We start from the raw sequence: 15281 nt of genomic DNA, 5'->3' as shown, positions 1-15281 counted from the left end.
CATAGCTATTATTGCAAAGCTAGGATTGAAATGAATTCTGTTTGACACTAATATTTTGCCCTCTACAAAAGAAATGTCATAAGAAATTATGGATTTTCCAGATATAACTATATATCTAGTAAGACCCAGTAAATAATTATTCACTAATAATTAGTAAAATGTTTTCTTAAACTCCAGATAAATGGCACTGTGCAACTCAGAAAGAAAATAAAGCTTATGTTTTCATTATGAAAAGTTACAGTCATTTTATTTTATTCTTCATCGAATCTCAGACACTAAATCCCCTGTGTCGTCTTGGATTTCCTTTTATTGAATAAGGAGTTCTTGTTCTGATGAAATGGAATAGAAAGTCATGAGATTTTCCTACATTAGTCATGCTTGAAAAATAAAGCAATAGCTTTTAATATGTATTCTATAATTCATTCTAATATAATTGATGAGGAACTCACGTTATTAAACATTCAAAATAATTCAGATGTGTTAACAGAAATAACAATAAGGAGAGTCTGCCAAGATGTACTACAATAAATAGGCTTTAATGACACTGAGAGATACACTAGAGCTCTACAACTTTTCCCAGTGTTCAAAAAATGCCAAACAGAATAGTGAGCACAAATTTGGTGCTAAACAAATTACTTTTCATTGATGATAGCCACTAAGTCCTACATGAACTGTAGCATTTAGGGAGAGTCCACAGAATTGTTGAAAAATCATATAGCATAAAAGTTATAGGGGCGCCTGGGTGGCTCAGTCGGTTAAGCATCTGGCTTTGGCTCAGGTCATGATTTCACGGTCCGTGGGTTCGAGCCCCGCGTTGGGCTCTGTGCTGACGGCTCAGAGCCTGGAGCCTACTTTGGATTCTGTGTCTCCCTTTCTCTCTGCCCCTCCCCTGCTCATATTCTGTCTCTCTCTGTCTCAAAAATAAATAAAAACATTAAAAAAAATTAAAAGTTATAAAGATGTAAAGGATTTTAAATGACAAATGAGAGAAGTCACCTTACAAGTAATAATAATGGTATGGCTATACTCATAACTTATAATTGATAAAAAATTGATATAAATAGATACTACGACAGAAGGATAGATTTTTTTTTTTAATATCCCTAGTGCCTAGAGTAGAATCTGGGGTATAGGGAGCATCACAGTGAGCTGATAATGGATATCTGTTGAATTAATGGGTAGTTAAAAATATCACACATTTATTTATGCTCATATTTGTTAGATATTGGAAATGTTACACAGTATTTAAAAGTTGAGTGAAGAGGGGTGCCTGGGTGGCCAACCAGGTTAAGCAGCCAACTTCGACTCAGGTCATGATCTCAATTTGTGAGTTCAAACCCCACATCAGGATCTGTGCTGACAGCTCAGAGCCTGGAGCCTGCTTTGGATTCTAGGTCTCCTTCTATCTCTCTTCCCCTCCCCTGCTTGCACTCTGTCTTTCTCTCTCAAAAATAAATAAACATTAAAAAAAATGAAAATAAATAAGAGCTGAGTGGAGAAATGCAAAGAAGGCCTTCACAATAACATATAATTGGAAGATAAAAGTAGGTAGAATGAGGTAGAAGCTGTTCCCAGAGAAAGGGAATCTTCCAAGTAGATCCCATATCCCAAAAGTTCTGGCTTGCATTTTAGCTATTTAGAAGTCAACCATTAACCTAACTGCCCTTCCTTTAGCAGTTGTTTTTCTAACTCCTGCCAATTCTTCTTTATTGTTGGGATTTTGTGGTTTAATTTTTATGTGTTCAGATGTAATTTTCTTGTAATTTATGCTCTTTCAGTTTCCTTGGACTTTCAGGATATGACAATTAAGTATTTTTCAACAATTCTAGAAAATTCTCTGCAATTGCTTCTTCAAATATTTCCTTTTCCTTGTTTCTATTTTCTCCATTGAGAATAGCAATTACATACATTATATCTTTATTCTGCTCATCATCCATTCCATGGTCTATTTTCTCTCTGGTAAATTCTACCTTTTTGTTTTCTCCCTATAATGTTTCTCTCTTTGATAGCCATTTCTTTGGATCACTAATTCTCTCTTTAGCTGGGTCAGTCCTACTAAACTGTTCTTTAAGTTTATAGTTTTGGTAATAACATGTTTCTATTAGATTCTTTTCCAAAATTACTTCTCATTTTACACTCTCTAGTTTCTTGCTCATATTTTCAAACATTTCTTTTTTTTAATTTTTTTTTAATGTTTATTTATTTTTGAGACAGAGAGAGACAGAGCCTGAACGGGGGAGGATAAGAGAGAGAGGGAGACACAGAATCGGAAGCAGGCTCCAGGCTCTGAGCTGTCAGCACAGAGCCCGACGCGGGGCTCGAACTCACGGACCGTGAGATCATGACCTGAGCCGAAGTCGGACGCTTAACAGACTGAGCCACCCAGGCGTCCCACAAACATTTCTTTAAATATACTTTTGATAGTTGGAATAATATCCCCCTTCCCCACGCCCCACCCCCCCCACCGGATGCCTGTGATCTAGTCCTCGGAATCTGTGAGTATATTATTTTACATGGCAAATGGGACTTTGAAGATGTAATCAGTGTAAGCTTACTTGAGATGGTAAGATTATCCTAAAAGTCTGGATTGTCCCAGTCTAATCACGAGTCCTTAAAAGCAGAAGAGGAAGGCAGAAATATTGGTCAGAGAGATGAAAAGCGCAAAGGACTCAGCCCACTGTTGTTGGCGTTTGAAAGGTAAGGATGGGTCCATGAGCCAAGAAATGCAGCAGCCCCTAGAAGCCAAGAACAAACTTCAGCTTATAATCATCAATAAAATGGGACCCAGTCCTTACAATCATAAGGATTTGAACTCGGTCAGGAATTTGAATGAGCAGGAAACTAATACTCCCATAGAGCCTCCAGAAAGGAATATATTTCTGCCACTCTTAAGTTTGAATCCATTGAGAACTATAGTGGACTTCTAATCTAGAAAACTGTAAAATAATAAATTTGTGTTGTTTTAAACCATTAAGTTTGTAGTCATTTGTTAGCAGCAGTAGAAAAATAACATGGATTTCAGTATCAGGAGTGAGGTGTTGCTGTAACAAATATCTAAAACTGTGGCACTGATTTTTGATATCAGGCAGCAGGCACAGGTTAGAAGAATTCTGAGAAGCATGGCAGGCGGGGGGAGGAAGCTGACATTTATTTGAATAGACTGTTAGCAGAAAGAAGGGCTTTAAAGACTGTCCACGAGGGCTCAGAAGGAAGTGCAAGCATTACAGAGAAATTCTATATTTTCTCAGAAGAAAACATAAATGGTGATGAACAGACTAAACAGAAATGTAGATTTTAAGCATGCTGCTGGTTGAAGGCTCAGAAGGAAATGAAAACATGTTATTGGAAACCAGACGAAAGGAATTTTTTCCATAGTGGTACAAAACTGTGTCATGCAGTTATGTGGAAAGCAGAACTTGTAAGCAATAAATTTGAATATTTAGCTGAAAAGATTTCCAAGCAAAATGTTGAAGGTGCAGGCTGATTTTTTTTTTTTCTCTTTAGAGTAAAATGCGAGGGGAGAGAGATAAATAGAAGGAGAAGCTGTTAAACAAAAAGGAACCAGGGCTTGAGGATTTTGGAAATTCTTAACCTATCTGTATCCCAAATATGCAAAGATGCTAAAATTAAAAGATTATTTTAATGCAATTTTTATTTAAAACTAAGTGATTAGTTTTCTAATATTCTTCAGAAAAACCAAGAGAGCAAAGTATTCTGTAGCAAAAAAAGACTCTTTAAAGAAATTCAGGAAGTGATCATAGACACCCTCAGCCATCTCAGCCAAAGCCAAAAATAGTGAAGAGATTTTCTTGTTAAGATCTGTTGGTGAGGCTCTTGTCTAATGGGGTGAATCCTCCATAGAATCCTTCCATCCACGGAACACCCACAGAGTTCTACAGAATTTTATACAACCAAAGATACTGCCAACTTGAACTGAAAGGGGTCAGAGTGATAGGATGTGAGAAGATCTCAACCTGCTGTTGCTGGCTTTGGAAGAAAAAAAAAAAACAGGGGAGGTGGGACCAATGCAAGGCATGAGGTAACAACTGGAAGCTAGGAGAAATCCTCAATTTAGAGCCAGCAACAAAACAAGGAGCTCAGTCCTACAACCACAAGGAACTGAATTCTGCCAGGAAGCCAAGTGAACAGGAAACCAATTCAATTCTCCTCTGGAGCTTCTAGAATGAAATGCATCCTGGCTATATACTTTGTATCTGGTGACACTCGTTTTAGACTTCTGATCTATAGAAATGTAACCTGATAAATCTGTGTGTTTTATGACACTTAGTGTGTGGTGATTTGGTATGGAAACAATAGAAAATTAATACAGTATTAAACATATTTTTCTTCCAAATCTGCTCATTGTAGCATAATATACCTTTTAAAACTGTATCTTCTGTCATGGCTTTTTCCAGCCTTTTAAATCCATTTTATTCTTTATGTTTTGTAGTTTTGACTTGTTAACTAATTTCTCTAGAAATTTATCTTGAAAATGTTGAATTTAGATTCGTGTGGCAAATTATTTCTTTTGCTTCCTCCCACCAATTGTGAATTCAGAAACATTCTAAATTATTGGATGAAATATGTTGGATCACACCGGTGAATCTGCCACCAAATCCCAGTGAACGCTGACCAAAAGTTCTGAATTCTAAGGGCAAATCTGTGTCACTTCACTCAGTGTCAAAGTCTAGATAGGCAATTTTTGGATGCACCTTCTCAGTGGTGGGTTTCTTGTGCATCCTTACTCTTACCGTTGTCCTTGAGGATCCTGGTTTCCTGAGAAACCATCTATCACACTCCAACTTGGACTAGCCCTAGACTTCACCTTGTCTCCCCAGCTTTGGTCTTGCTTTCCTCTGAGGGTTGCTTCTTTTGCTTGTTTTTATCCTCTTTAGAGTCTTTACTTTCCTACCATCTCAGAAAAGCATTTTAAAAGAAGGGTTTCGTAGTTATATTTTTACAGTTTTTCATTTAACAACTGCCAGAAAAGGAACTGTCTCCCTATTTTTTAAAACCTATCCAACTTTATTTTTATAAATTGAAAGAATACATCCCATTGCTTATATAACAAAGGTTTTATTACTTAAGTAAAACTGTTAACAAAGTGATAGCTTTCCCAGTCAGCTTCTTAATGCATTTAACAAGTAACATTCTTGATAGTAAGGCTGTCAAGGAAAATCAGTAGCAAATCGCAGGCAATATGTTTCACATGTTAAATCCCTACTTGCTAAAAATAGATGGTCCATTATATGAAGACTCTCCTCCAGACTGCAATCAAAACAAAAAAAAAAAAATCACAGTCTTTGAGAATCAAATTCTAAGAAATTCAAAGCCTACTGTTAGTTTTTGCACTAACATTAGAGTTTTCTAAAACATGATTAAGCTTAAATCCAAATTTCAGAAGTATATCTTCTTTCAGGCTTATGAAGCTCCACATTCCCTTGCTGATATTTATGAGCAGTCCTGATCCACTGAATCAGAAGTAATCCTATCCTTTTGCTTCTATGGCAAGGAATTACACTATACTATAATAACTTGTTTACATATTTTTTTTTAAACTAGACTCTGAGCATCTTGAAAAGAGGAACTGTATCTATTGAAAATGTGGTAGACCCAGAATTTAACACTAAATTTAGGTCCTGAATTAATATTTGATGAATTTAACCTATGAGTGAAAATGGTTAGTAAAATGTAAGAAGTTTATAATTCTGTAGTACATATCATTTCAACTTGTCCTTTTTTTACTAATCCTAGGAAAAAACAGTTATGGTATTATAAAAAATATTATAGTATTGTAAGCCAGCCTTAATCAGACTTCACTCCAAATGAATTAACTTGTAGCCTAAATTGAGCTTGTTCTCGTTCTTTCTCTTCCTGTTTATCGTCTAATTCACATATTTCATTACACAATGGATGTTTTCATTCTGAAATAAAAGTGATTTTAAATTGTATTTTACCTGAAGCATAATTAACAAGATAATACTCAATGAAAGGCAATCAATATTGTCAGCATTTAAAATAAATGTTTTCCAGAGTTGAGTTTTAAGTAATTTGCATTTACCTAGTTAAAAAAATCAACATTATATTGCCAAAGAAATCCCAAACAAACAAAGTTTATAAGTTTAGAATTAGGCATAGAAGGTCGGACTATTATCAGGTTGCATTATCTCACATGCATTTTTCAGCATTACATAGTTGTATTTTATTTTTAAAATGTTCAACTGAAAATGGTGTTTAGAATATCAGCCCCCAAAAGGCATCCAAATTGGTAAGGGAGAGGTAAAACTTTCACTATTTGCAGATGACATAATACTACATATAGAAAACCTGAAGATTCCACCAAAAAAAAAATAATTCTAGAACTGACAAATGAATTCAGTAAAGTTACAGGATACAAAATCAATGTACAGAAATCGTTTACACTCCTATACACTAATAATGAAACAATAGAAAGAGAAATCAAGAAAACAATACCATTTACAATTACACCAGAAAGAATAAAATACTGAGGAATAAACTTAACCAAAGAGGTGACAGACTTGTACTCTGAAAACTATAAAACACTGATGAAAGAAACAGAAGACAATACAAAGAAATGGAAAGACATTCCATGCACATGGAGGAAGAGCAAATGTTGTTAAAATGTTTATGCCACCCAAAGCAACCTACAAATATAATGCAATCCCTATACAAACAGCATTTTTCACAGGACTTGAAGAATCATAAAATTTGAACGGAACCACAAAAGACCCTGAATAGTCAAAGTCAAGAAAAAGAAAAACAAAACTGGAGTCATCACAATTCCAGAATTCAAATTATATTACAAATCTGTAGCAAACAAAACAGCATGGTACTGGCACAAAAATAGACACATATATCCATGGAACAGAAAAGAAAACCCAGAAATAAATCCACAGTTATATGGTCAATTAACCTTTGATAAAGGAGGAAAAAATACATAATGGGAGAAAGTCTCTTCAACAAATGGTAGTGGAAAATCTGGACATCTACATACAAGCAAAAGAATGAAATTGGACCACTTTACTTTCTTACATCATACACAAAAATAAGTTCAAAATGGATTAAAGACCTAAATGTGAGACCTGAGCCCATAAAAATCCTAGAAAAGGGCACAGGTGGTAATTTTTCTGACATCAGCCATAGCAACTTCTTTCTAGAGGTCTCCTGAGGCAAGGGAAATAAAGGCAAAAATCAACTATTGGAATTACATCAAAATAAAAAGCATCTGCACAACAAAGGAAACAATCAACAAAACTAAAAGGTAACTTATGGAATGGGAGAAGATATTTGCAAATGACATATCTGACAGAGGGTTAGTATCCAAAATATATACAGAACTTACACAACCCAATACCCAAAAACCAAATAATCCAAATAAAAATGGGCAGGAGACACAAACAGATATTTCTCCAAAGAAGACATACAGATGGCCAACAGACACATGAAAAGATGCTCAATATCATTCACCATTAGGGAAATACAAATCAAAACTACAATGGGATATTACCTAACACCTCTCAGAATGGCTCAAATTAAAAACACAAGAAATAACAAGTGTTTGCAAAGATGTGGAGAAAAAGGAACTCTCATTCACTGTTGGTGGAAATGCAAACTGATGCAACCACTGTAGAAAAGATTATGGAGGTTCCCTAACAAGTTAAAAATAAAACTACCCTATGGTCTAGTAATTGTATTACTGGATATTTACCAAAAAAATACAAAACTACTAATACAAAGGGATACATGCACCCCTCTGTTTATTGTATTATTATTTGAAATAGCCAAATTAGGGAAGCAACCCTGTGTCAAACAATAGATAAGTGGATAAGAAGAGGCAGGATATACATATAATGGAATATTATTCAGCCATGAAAAAGAATGAAATCTTGCCATTTGCAATGACATGGAAAGAGTTAGAGAGTAAGCAAAATAAGTCAGAGAAAGACAAATATCACATGATTTCACTCATATGCAAAATTAAAGAAATAAAACAAACTAGCAAAGGAAAAAAAGAGAGCGAGACAAACCAAGAAACACTCCTTAAGTATTGTTCTCTTAACTAGAGAACAAACTGATGGTTACCAGAGGAGAGGTGGTAGGGGAATGGGTGAAATAGGTGATGGGGATTAAGAGTACACCTATCATGATGAGCACAGAGTACTATATAGAATTGTTGAATCACTATATTATACAGCTGAAACTAACATAACATTGTATATTAACTATGCTGGAATTAAAATTAAAAACTTTTTAAAAATTTAAAAAGAAAATGAAAACTAAAGAAAAAAATCAGCCCATGTGCTTCTATTTTTATACTAATCCTTCCACAGTTATCATCCACTCTACAGCCTCTTAAAAAATACATTTAATGATATTAGAACCCAATCTTCACCTGTTTTCTTCATGTAATTTTCTGTGTCCTATAGGATATATGAATATGGGGCTCCATTGACATTTTGGATGCAAGAAAGAAAAATCAAACTTACTCTGTTGTCTCACAATATTTCCCTTTCATCAGTTTTGTAGTTTTTCTTTTTTGCTATAATAAACTTGAAACCATCTCTGCTCTTCATTCCCCTTTATTCCTTTTATCTAATCTACCATGAAGACCTGTAATATTTGTTTACTTTCATGTCTTTTGGTAATAGCATGCCTCTCTGTTTCTAACGCCTCTATCAGGAGTAGGCTGCCATTTCATGCTTTAACAGGACTACGTAATTTTCAATGATCCTTCCTAATTCTAGTATTTTATTGCTAATTGATTTTTTTTTAACTGGCTACCCTGACCAGATTGTAGATTACTGTACTCAACTATAATAGCAAAAATCCAGATTAGTAGTTTTCGGGTAGAGGGCAATAAAGATGAAACTGGAACACTCGGTATTTATCCACCAAAATATGTCCATAAGCTCCATCTGCTCTGGCTACACAATTTTCATTACATTTTCCTCAAATGTTCTTCATTCCAACTTGTCACTCAAGCACAGGGAATATCTAGATCACCTTTCACATTTTTGTTAAGTGGCCTTCATACTGCAAAAACTTCCCTTCTCATTCTCTTCTGAATCCAAAGTTCACAACATGCTGCTTAACTCTTACCTTCCCCAGGCAGTTTATATAGTGGTAGGAAACCAAAACTTGCTGTGGTATAGACCTCAGCTGGTAACCATGCCACTCACCAGCTACATGACTCTAGACATGCCTCGGGTTTCTGATTATAAAATGATATTAACAATAATAATGAGAATAATAATACTTTGGCTTCAGAAATTTGTAAAGATTGTATGACATAAAGCATTTTTATAAAGTATTTAGTAGACTGGATTATAATGATAAGTAAATATTATTATTGCTGTTGGTGTTATTGTTACTGTTATTACTATTAATTCCATGATACGTCCCTATTATTCAGCCCACATCTGATAGCTCATTCCAACATCTATTAACTCAGCAACATTGAGCATTACACTATTTAGTATTAATTGTACTCTAATTGTTTTGTATATTTTCAGTGATTTGCTCATATGGGCATTTGCAGAAAGGATACTTAGAGGACATTTATCATATGTTTTGATATATTTTTTAAGTTGAGAAATATTATAAGTTAAAATGGAATCAATATCATTTTCAATATCAGATTTTTTTATTCTGTAACACACACACACACACACACACACACACAATCTCTTTCTCTAAGTAAACACCTTACCTTAAGATTGTTCTGAATTCAGCTTCAGAAATGATCCAAATTGGATATCTACAAATCAATAATTATGAAATTATAGTCAATTAGCTTGAAGACAAAGGTATTGCTACTTGAGCAATGATTTTTAACATTTTCTACAAAAAAAAGTTGCATTTTAATCCTCTACAAGCTTTTGTTTGTTGCTTTCACCATCACAGTAAAATTTTAGCATATTTGCAAAATACATTTATAAAATCAGTAAGCACTTTTAAGTTAAAGGGATTTGATTTTTTCATTGTTTGCAAAGCCTATTGATGGCTCAGAGTCCAAATATCCTGTTATTCACCATCATTAAATTGAACTAAAAATAAACACTTTAAATAAAACAGGGTAATAGCTGCTGAGCTGGTCCCATTTTATGATACTGAACACTAGATTGGAATATATTTTAGAGAAGCCTGTATATACACCATACCCACATTGTATATACTGTGTTTGTGTGTGCACATTACATATGTATGTATACATATTGATAGTACACTAATACGTACACATACACACAAACTTAAGGGGAAAAAACAGGTAAATCTAAAACATTTCACAGAGGAAACCAAATATTTGGGTAAAATCAAATGGATTAAATTAAACATAGCTCAGGTTTTGGATAAACTGATACTTCAGTGATATTAACAACAGTAAATGCAATAAAAATTCTGTGTTAAGTCTTACAGTTTACAGAATATTTTCACATTCTTGTCCAGGTCTTTAGTACCCCTCATAACCACAAATGTTTCCTCTCAAATACTGTTAGGGTAAGCTGGGCTGAATCGACACAGAGGTAGAAAACTTGTCCCATCAAATACACATTGTGAGAATAGCCTTTCCATTTAAAATGCAGCCCATGTCATATTCCCTCATAAACAAAACATAGGTGTAAAACCTAGCTCTACATATGGCTGAAGCTCATCTTTTAGATCTTGCATCAAACACCCCTCTCCAAGAATGACAGCAGATATTAATCAGGTAATGATTCAACTTCATACATAACTATGTACCACATTAAATGTCATGAAGAAGACTCATAAAGTACCTTGACTCCAGTGGGGATCCTCACTTAGTAAACTGGGAGGATAAAGGAGAGGGATAAAATTTGAGCTGAGAGTTACCAGGTAAAGATAGAGTTGTCAAGAAGGAGAGAATGCCCATTTTAGAAGGACAGGCAGGTGCAAGGTGCTGAGGCAGGACAAGTGTGGCAGTGTTGAGAAGCAGGAAGAAGGCTGTTAAAGCAGAAACAGGAATGGAACAGTGTGTAGGGGTGCATAAAGCTGGCGAGGTCATGCAGGGCCATAGCAGGCTATGAGGAAGATGAGTTTCTATCTTACAGACTACAGGAGGCCACTGCAAGGTTTACACACAGGAGTGTGGTAGTGTGATCTTGAAGATGGTAGCTCTGGTGAGGAAAGAGAAAGTAGAGGAAGAGTGAACGTAGAAACCCAGTTGAAAGGCTATTGCTCTAGTTCAGGAAAGAAAGATAGTGCCTTGGACTAGAATATTTGCAAAATACATTGATAAAATTGGTTTGTTTTAATAAGTTTGGAGCGATAGATTATAATCTGTCTCTCTCACTTGATTGTAAGCTACATGAGGTAGAGACCTCAATTTTTATTGACCATTATATCCTCTGACACAATACTTTGCACACAGTAGATACTCCAAAAAAATGTTTTTTGAATGAATGCATAGTAGGAAAATATGAAGAATTTGGGGAGTGTATAGAACTTCATGAAGGAGTACTATTTACTGTGATAAGAATTACTAGCCAGGATCAGGTTTGCAAGTGAAATCATGTGCTTAGATTTAGGCAAATTGTACTTAGATTGCTTATCAGATATACAAGTGTAGATATGAATTAGGATATTTTAAGTGTCTAAAGCTCAGAGATCTTGACTGGAGACATAAATTTGGAAGTCATAGGAATATCAGTAACACTGATGCCATGAGAGTGGATGGGGAGAAAATAGAGTAATAATGATAACTGAATTTTTTCAAGTTTATTCATTTATATTTTGAGAGAGACAGAGATAGTGTGAGCAGGAGAGGGGCAAAGAAAGATGGAGAGAGAGAATCCCAAGTAGGCTCCAAGCTGTCAGCACAGAGCCCAATGCAGGGCTTGAACTCACGAAACTGAGAGATCATGACCTGAGCCAAAACCAAGAGTTGGGCACTCAACCGACTGAGCCAACCAGGTGTCTCCATTTTTTTAATGTTTATTTATTTTTGAGAGAGAGAAAGAGACAGAGTGTGAGTGAGGGATGGGCAGAGAGAGAGAGAGAGAGAGAGAGAGAGAGAGAGAGAATCTGAAGCAGGCTCCAGGTTCTGAGCTGTCAGCACAGAGCCCGACACAGGTGCTTGAACTCATGAACTATGAGATCATGACCTAAACCAAAGTCAGATGCTCAACTGACTGAGCCACCCAGGCACCCAGGCACCCCAATGATAACAGAATTTTTGCAGACTCTTACTATGTATCAGTCACTGTTCTGTTTCGCATGTTTCAATCCAGTTAATCCTCACAATAACCCCATAAAGAGTACTCTGTTTATCATCCCATTTTAAAGATGAGAAAACCAAGGCACAAAGAAATTATAGAATTTGCCCAAATTCACAGACTTAGTAAATGGCAGAACTAGGGTATAGCAGGCAGAATTCTAAGACGGCCTCCAACATGCCCAACTCATGATGTTCACACCTTGTACAATGTCCTGTCCTGTGTAGGGCAGAACCTGTAAATGTGATGGGATATAATTCTCATGATTTAGTTATTAATGAGTTGACTCTGAGTTAATCAAAACCAAAAGGGAGAGCTTTGTGGGCCTGGCCTCATCAGTCGATCCCTTCAGAGGAAATGAGGTCCTCCCTGCCACCAGAGATTAAAAGCGTGAGAGGACCTATGCAGGGGGCCACATGGCAGAGCATTGCAATCAGCTTCCAAGAGCTAAGAACTGCCCTTGGCAAACAGCCATCAAGAAAATGGGGAATTCAGCCCTATAGCCACAACAAATTAAATTCTGCCAACACCAGTGAGCTCAGAAGAGACCTCAAGCCTCAGATGAGCCCTCAGTCCTAGCTAACAGCTTGAGTTCAGGTTGTGAGACCCTGAGCAGAGGACCCAATTGAAACCCACCCAGACTTCTGACCCAGCGAACTGTAAAATACTAAATGAGGTCTGTCTTAAGCCATAAAGTTTGTATTATTTGTTACGCAGCATAGAAAACTAATGCACATGATAAAATCTGAGTAGTTGGTTTACATGACCTGGGCTGTTAAAGACTTAGCTACACCTCAGAAGGTAGAAGAGGTGGGAAAATGAGAGGAGAGACTAATAACGACAGAGCCCTGAAGCAAATGCAGACATTTAAGGAATGGGCAGAGGAAAACGAACCAGCAAAGGAGATTGTAGAGAAACCAAGAAATCAGGCAAATCCAAGAGAGTATGACATTACGGAAGCAAAGGAGAAGATATGTGCAAGGAAAGAGACTGAGTAAAAGTGTGCAGCACTACAGACAGCAAACCAGATGAGGACTGGAGAGCGTTCGGTGGATTCAGTAAGATCCAGGAAGGTAACACTGGCTTTTCCTCTGGTCAATTAAAAAAGCAGAGTTGGCATTTTCGAACTCCGTGTGTGTGTGTGTGTGTGTGTGTGTGTGTGTGTGTGTGTGTGTGTTTGTGTGCGTGTGTGTTTAATTAAGGGAGGAAATCATGTGATGAGTTGGGGAGAAAAAAAATATGTTTTCCAGACATATTTTTACTATTCAATATTTTCATGCAGGAGCATTATAAACCTCTCCTTAAGAACTCAGTATATTTTGTTATTTACAGCAGACCTGACAAGTTAATCAACTAAAATATTCTGTCACAAAATTGAACTTCGAGGATTGACAATTTCTTGTGACAAGGCAAGATTGCACCCAAGTAATATTCTACATACCATTTAATCTCATGAGATGACTGCTGAAAAGCAATAGAAAGAGGACAGAAAAGAGAGCATTCGATTTCTAAAACTCATTCATTTATTTTGATCATTTATATAGCCACTCTAAGGGGAAGTTATTTTTTTTCTCCTAAGAAAATATGAAATCAGATGCGGATGCCAAAATATAAAGAGGCATTAACTAAATCAATAAAGATCCATTTTGACTGTAATAGAGTACAATTGAGAAGACAAAGGGTACACACAGAGGCGATTAAATTTATGGCTTTTTATGCTGCTATATTCACCCAATGATGCTGCTTTTGGATTCTCTGGCACCAGTATTTCACTTTGGTGACTAATTTCATGGGAGGCAGAACAAGGACAATTCTCCCCTTATCCCATATAAGATAACAAAATAACAAGATTTAAACTACACTGTTGGGGCACCTGGGTGGCTCAGTCGGTTAAGCGTCCGACTTCAGCTCAGGTCACGATCTCGCGGTCCGTGAGTTCGAGCCCCGTGTCGGGCTCTGGGCTGATGGCTCAGAGCCTGGAGCCTGCTTCCGATTTTGTGTCTACCTCTCTCTCTGCCCCTCCCCTGTTCATGCTCTGTCTCTCTCTGTCTCAAAAATAAATAAAACGTTAAATTTTTTTTAAAATAAAAAAAAAAAATAAACGACACTGTTATTCTTATACATGGCAGGGTGGTGGGGGGAGGGGTTGGGTATACTTATCTCCAATGAAACCCTTAGGAAAGGAAAGGAGAGTTTGTCCAAGGATCTCTGACACATAGTCAACATAGGAACAGGGTCATGTTCAATGGCTCAACCTGAACTGAGATTTACATTTTCTATTTTGAATGATCAAGACAGATGTGCAGGGGTCCCTGGGTAGCTCAGTAGATTAAGTGTCCGACTTCAGCTCAGGTCATCTCACAGTTTGAGTCCGAGCCCTGCATCAGGCTCTCTGCTCTCAGCACAGAGGCTGCTTCAGATCCTCTGTCTGTCTCTGTCTCTCTCTCTCTACTCCTTCCCTGATTGTACTCTCTCTCTTTCTCTCTCTCTCAAAAAGTAAACTTAAAAAAAAATTTTAAGATGTGCAATGTTAGAGATACGAGTGCAGGAGGGCAGAGTCATTATGTCTTCTGGTGGCTTAGGTGAAATTTTTCTTCCCTTTGTCTCATCTGAAGCCATTTTTCCCAGATATGGTTGTGAATTCACCTGCTCCTAACACTTTACTCATGCACAGATGGTTTAGGAGGCCTGATACAATCATTGCTTACATCCCAAGATTAACATTGCTTGTGCTGTTCACTTACAGTTTAAGGATCTTGAATTTGTTTTACATCCAACTTAGTATCATTTATTTGGCTCCTACTTTTAGTTGTTTATGAATGAGACAGCTCTTACTAACAGAGGTAACGTTACTAGTGAGCACATTATTACTTTCTAGTCTAAGACAAAGTTTGATTAATTAATGAGTCATGCCACCTTAATAAATGATAGCCTTTTATCATTCTGGTATAAAAATTCTTTTAAAAAGACAATTTTTTCACTCATGTGGAATTCAAGAAACAAAACAAATGAGAAAATGGGAAAAAA

The 15281-nt window shown here is 36.3% G+C and overlaps 1 protein-coding gene across 4 annotated transcripts in view; it reads right to left on the bottom strand.

Annotated features, from left to right (window-relative positions):
• Positions 1 to 15281, bottom strand: part of CNTN1 (contactin 1) — a 365959-nt gene that overhangs the window by 271860 nt on the left and 78818 nt on the right. For 3 of the 4 annotated variants that reach the window (XM_043563335.1, XM_043563336.1, XM_043563338.1), the window contains exon 2: positions 9731 to 9778. The exons of the other annotated variant lie outside the window; for it this stretch is intronic. The gene's annotated coding sequence lies outside the window, so the exon portion shown is untranslated. The remainder of the gene's footprint in view (positions 1 to 9730; positions 9779 to 15281) is intronic. 4 annotated transcript variants of the gene reach the window in all.

The sequence above is a fragment of the Prionailurus bengalensis genome, chromosome B4, assembly GCF_016509475.1.
Source record: "Prionailurus bengalensis isolate Pbe53 chromosome B4, Fcat_Pben_1.1_paternal_pri, whole genome shotgun sequence".
Taxonomy (NCBI): domain Eukaryota; kingdom Metazoa; phylum Chordata; class Mammalia; order Carnivora; family Felidae; genus Prionailurus; species Prionailurus bengalensis.
The sequence above is the reverse complement of the archived record's forward strand: the minus strand, read 5'-3'. Positions and strand labels throughout refer to the sequence as shown.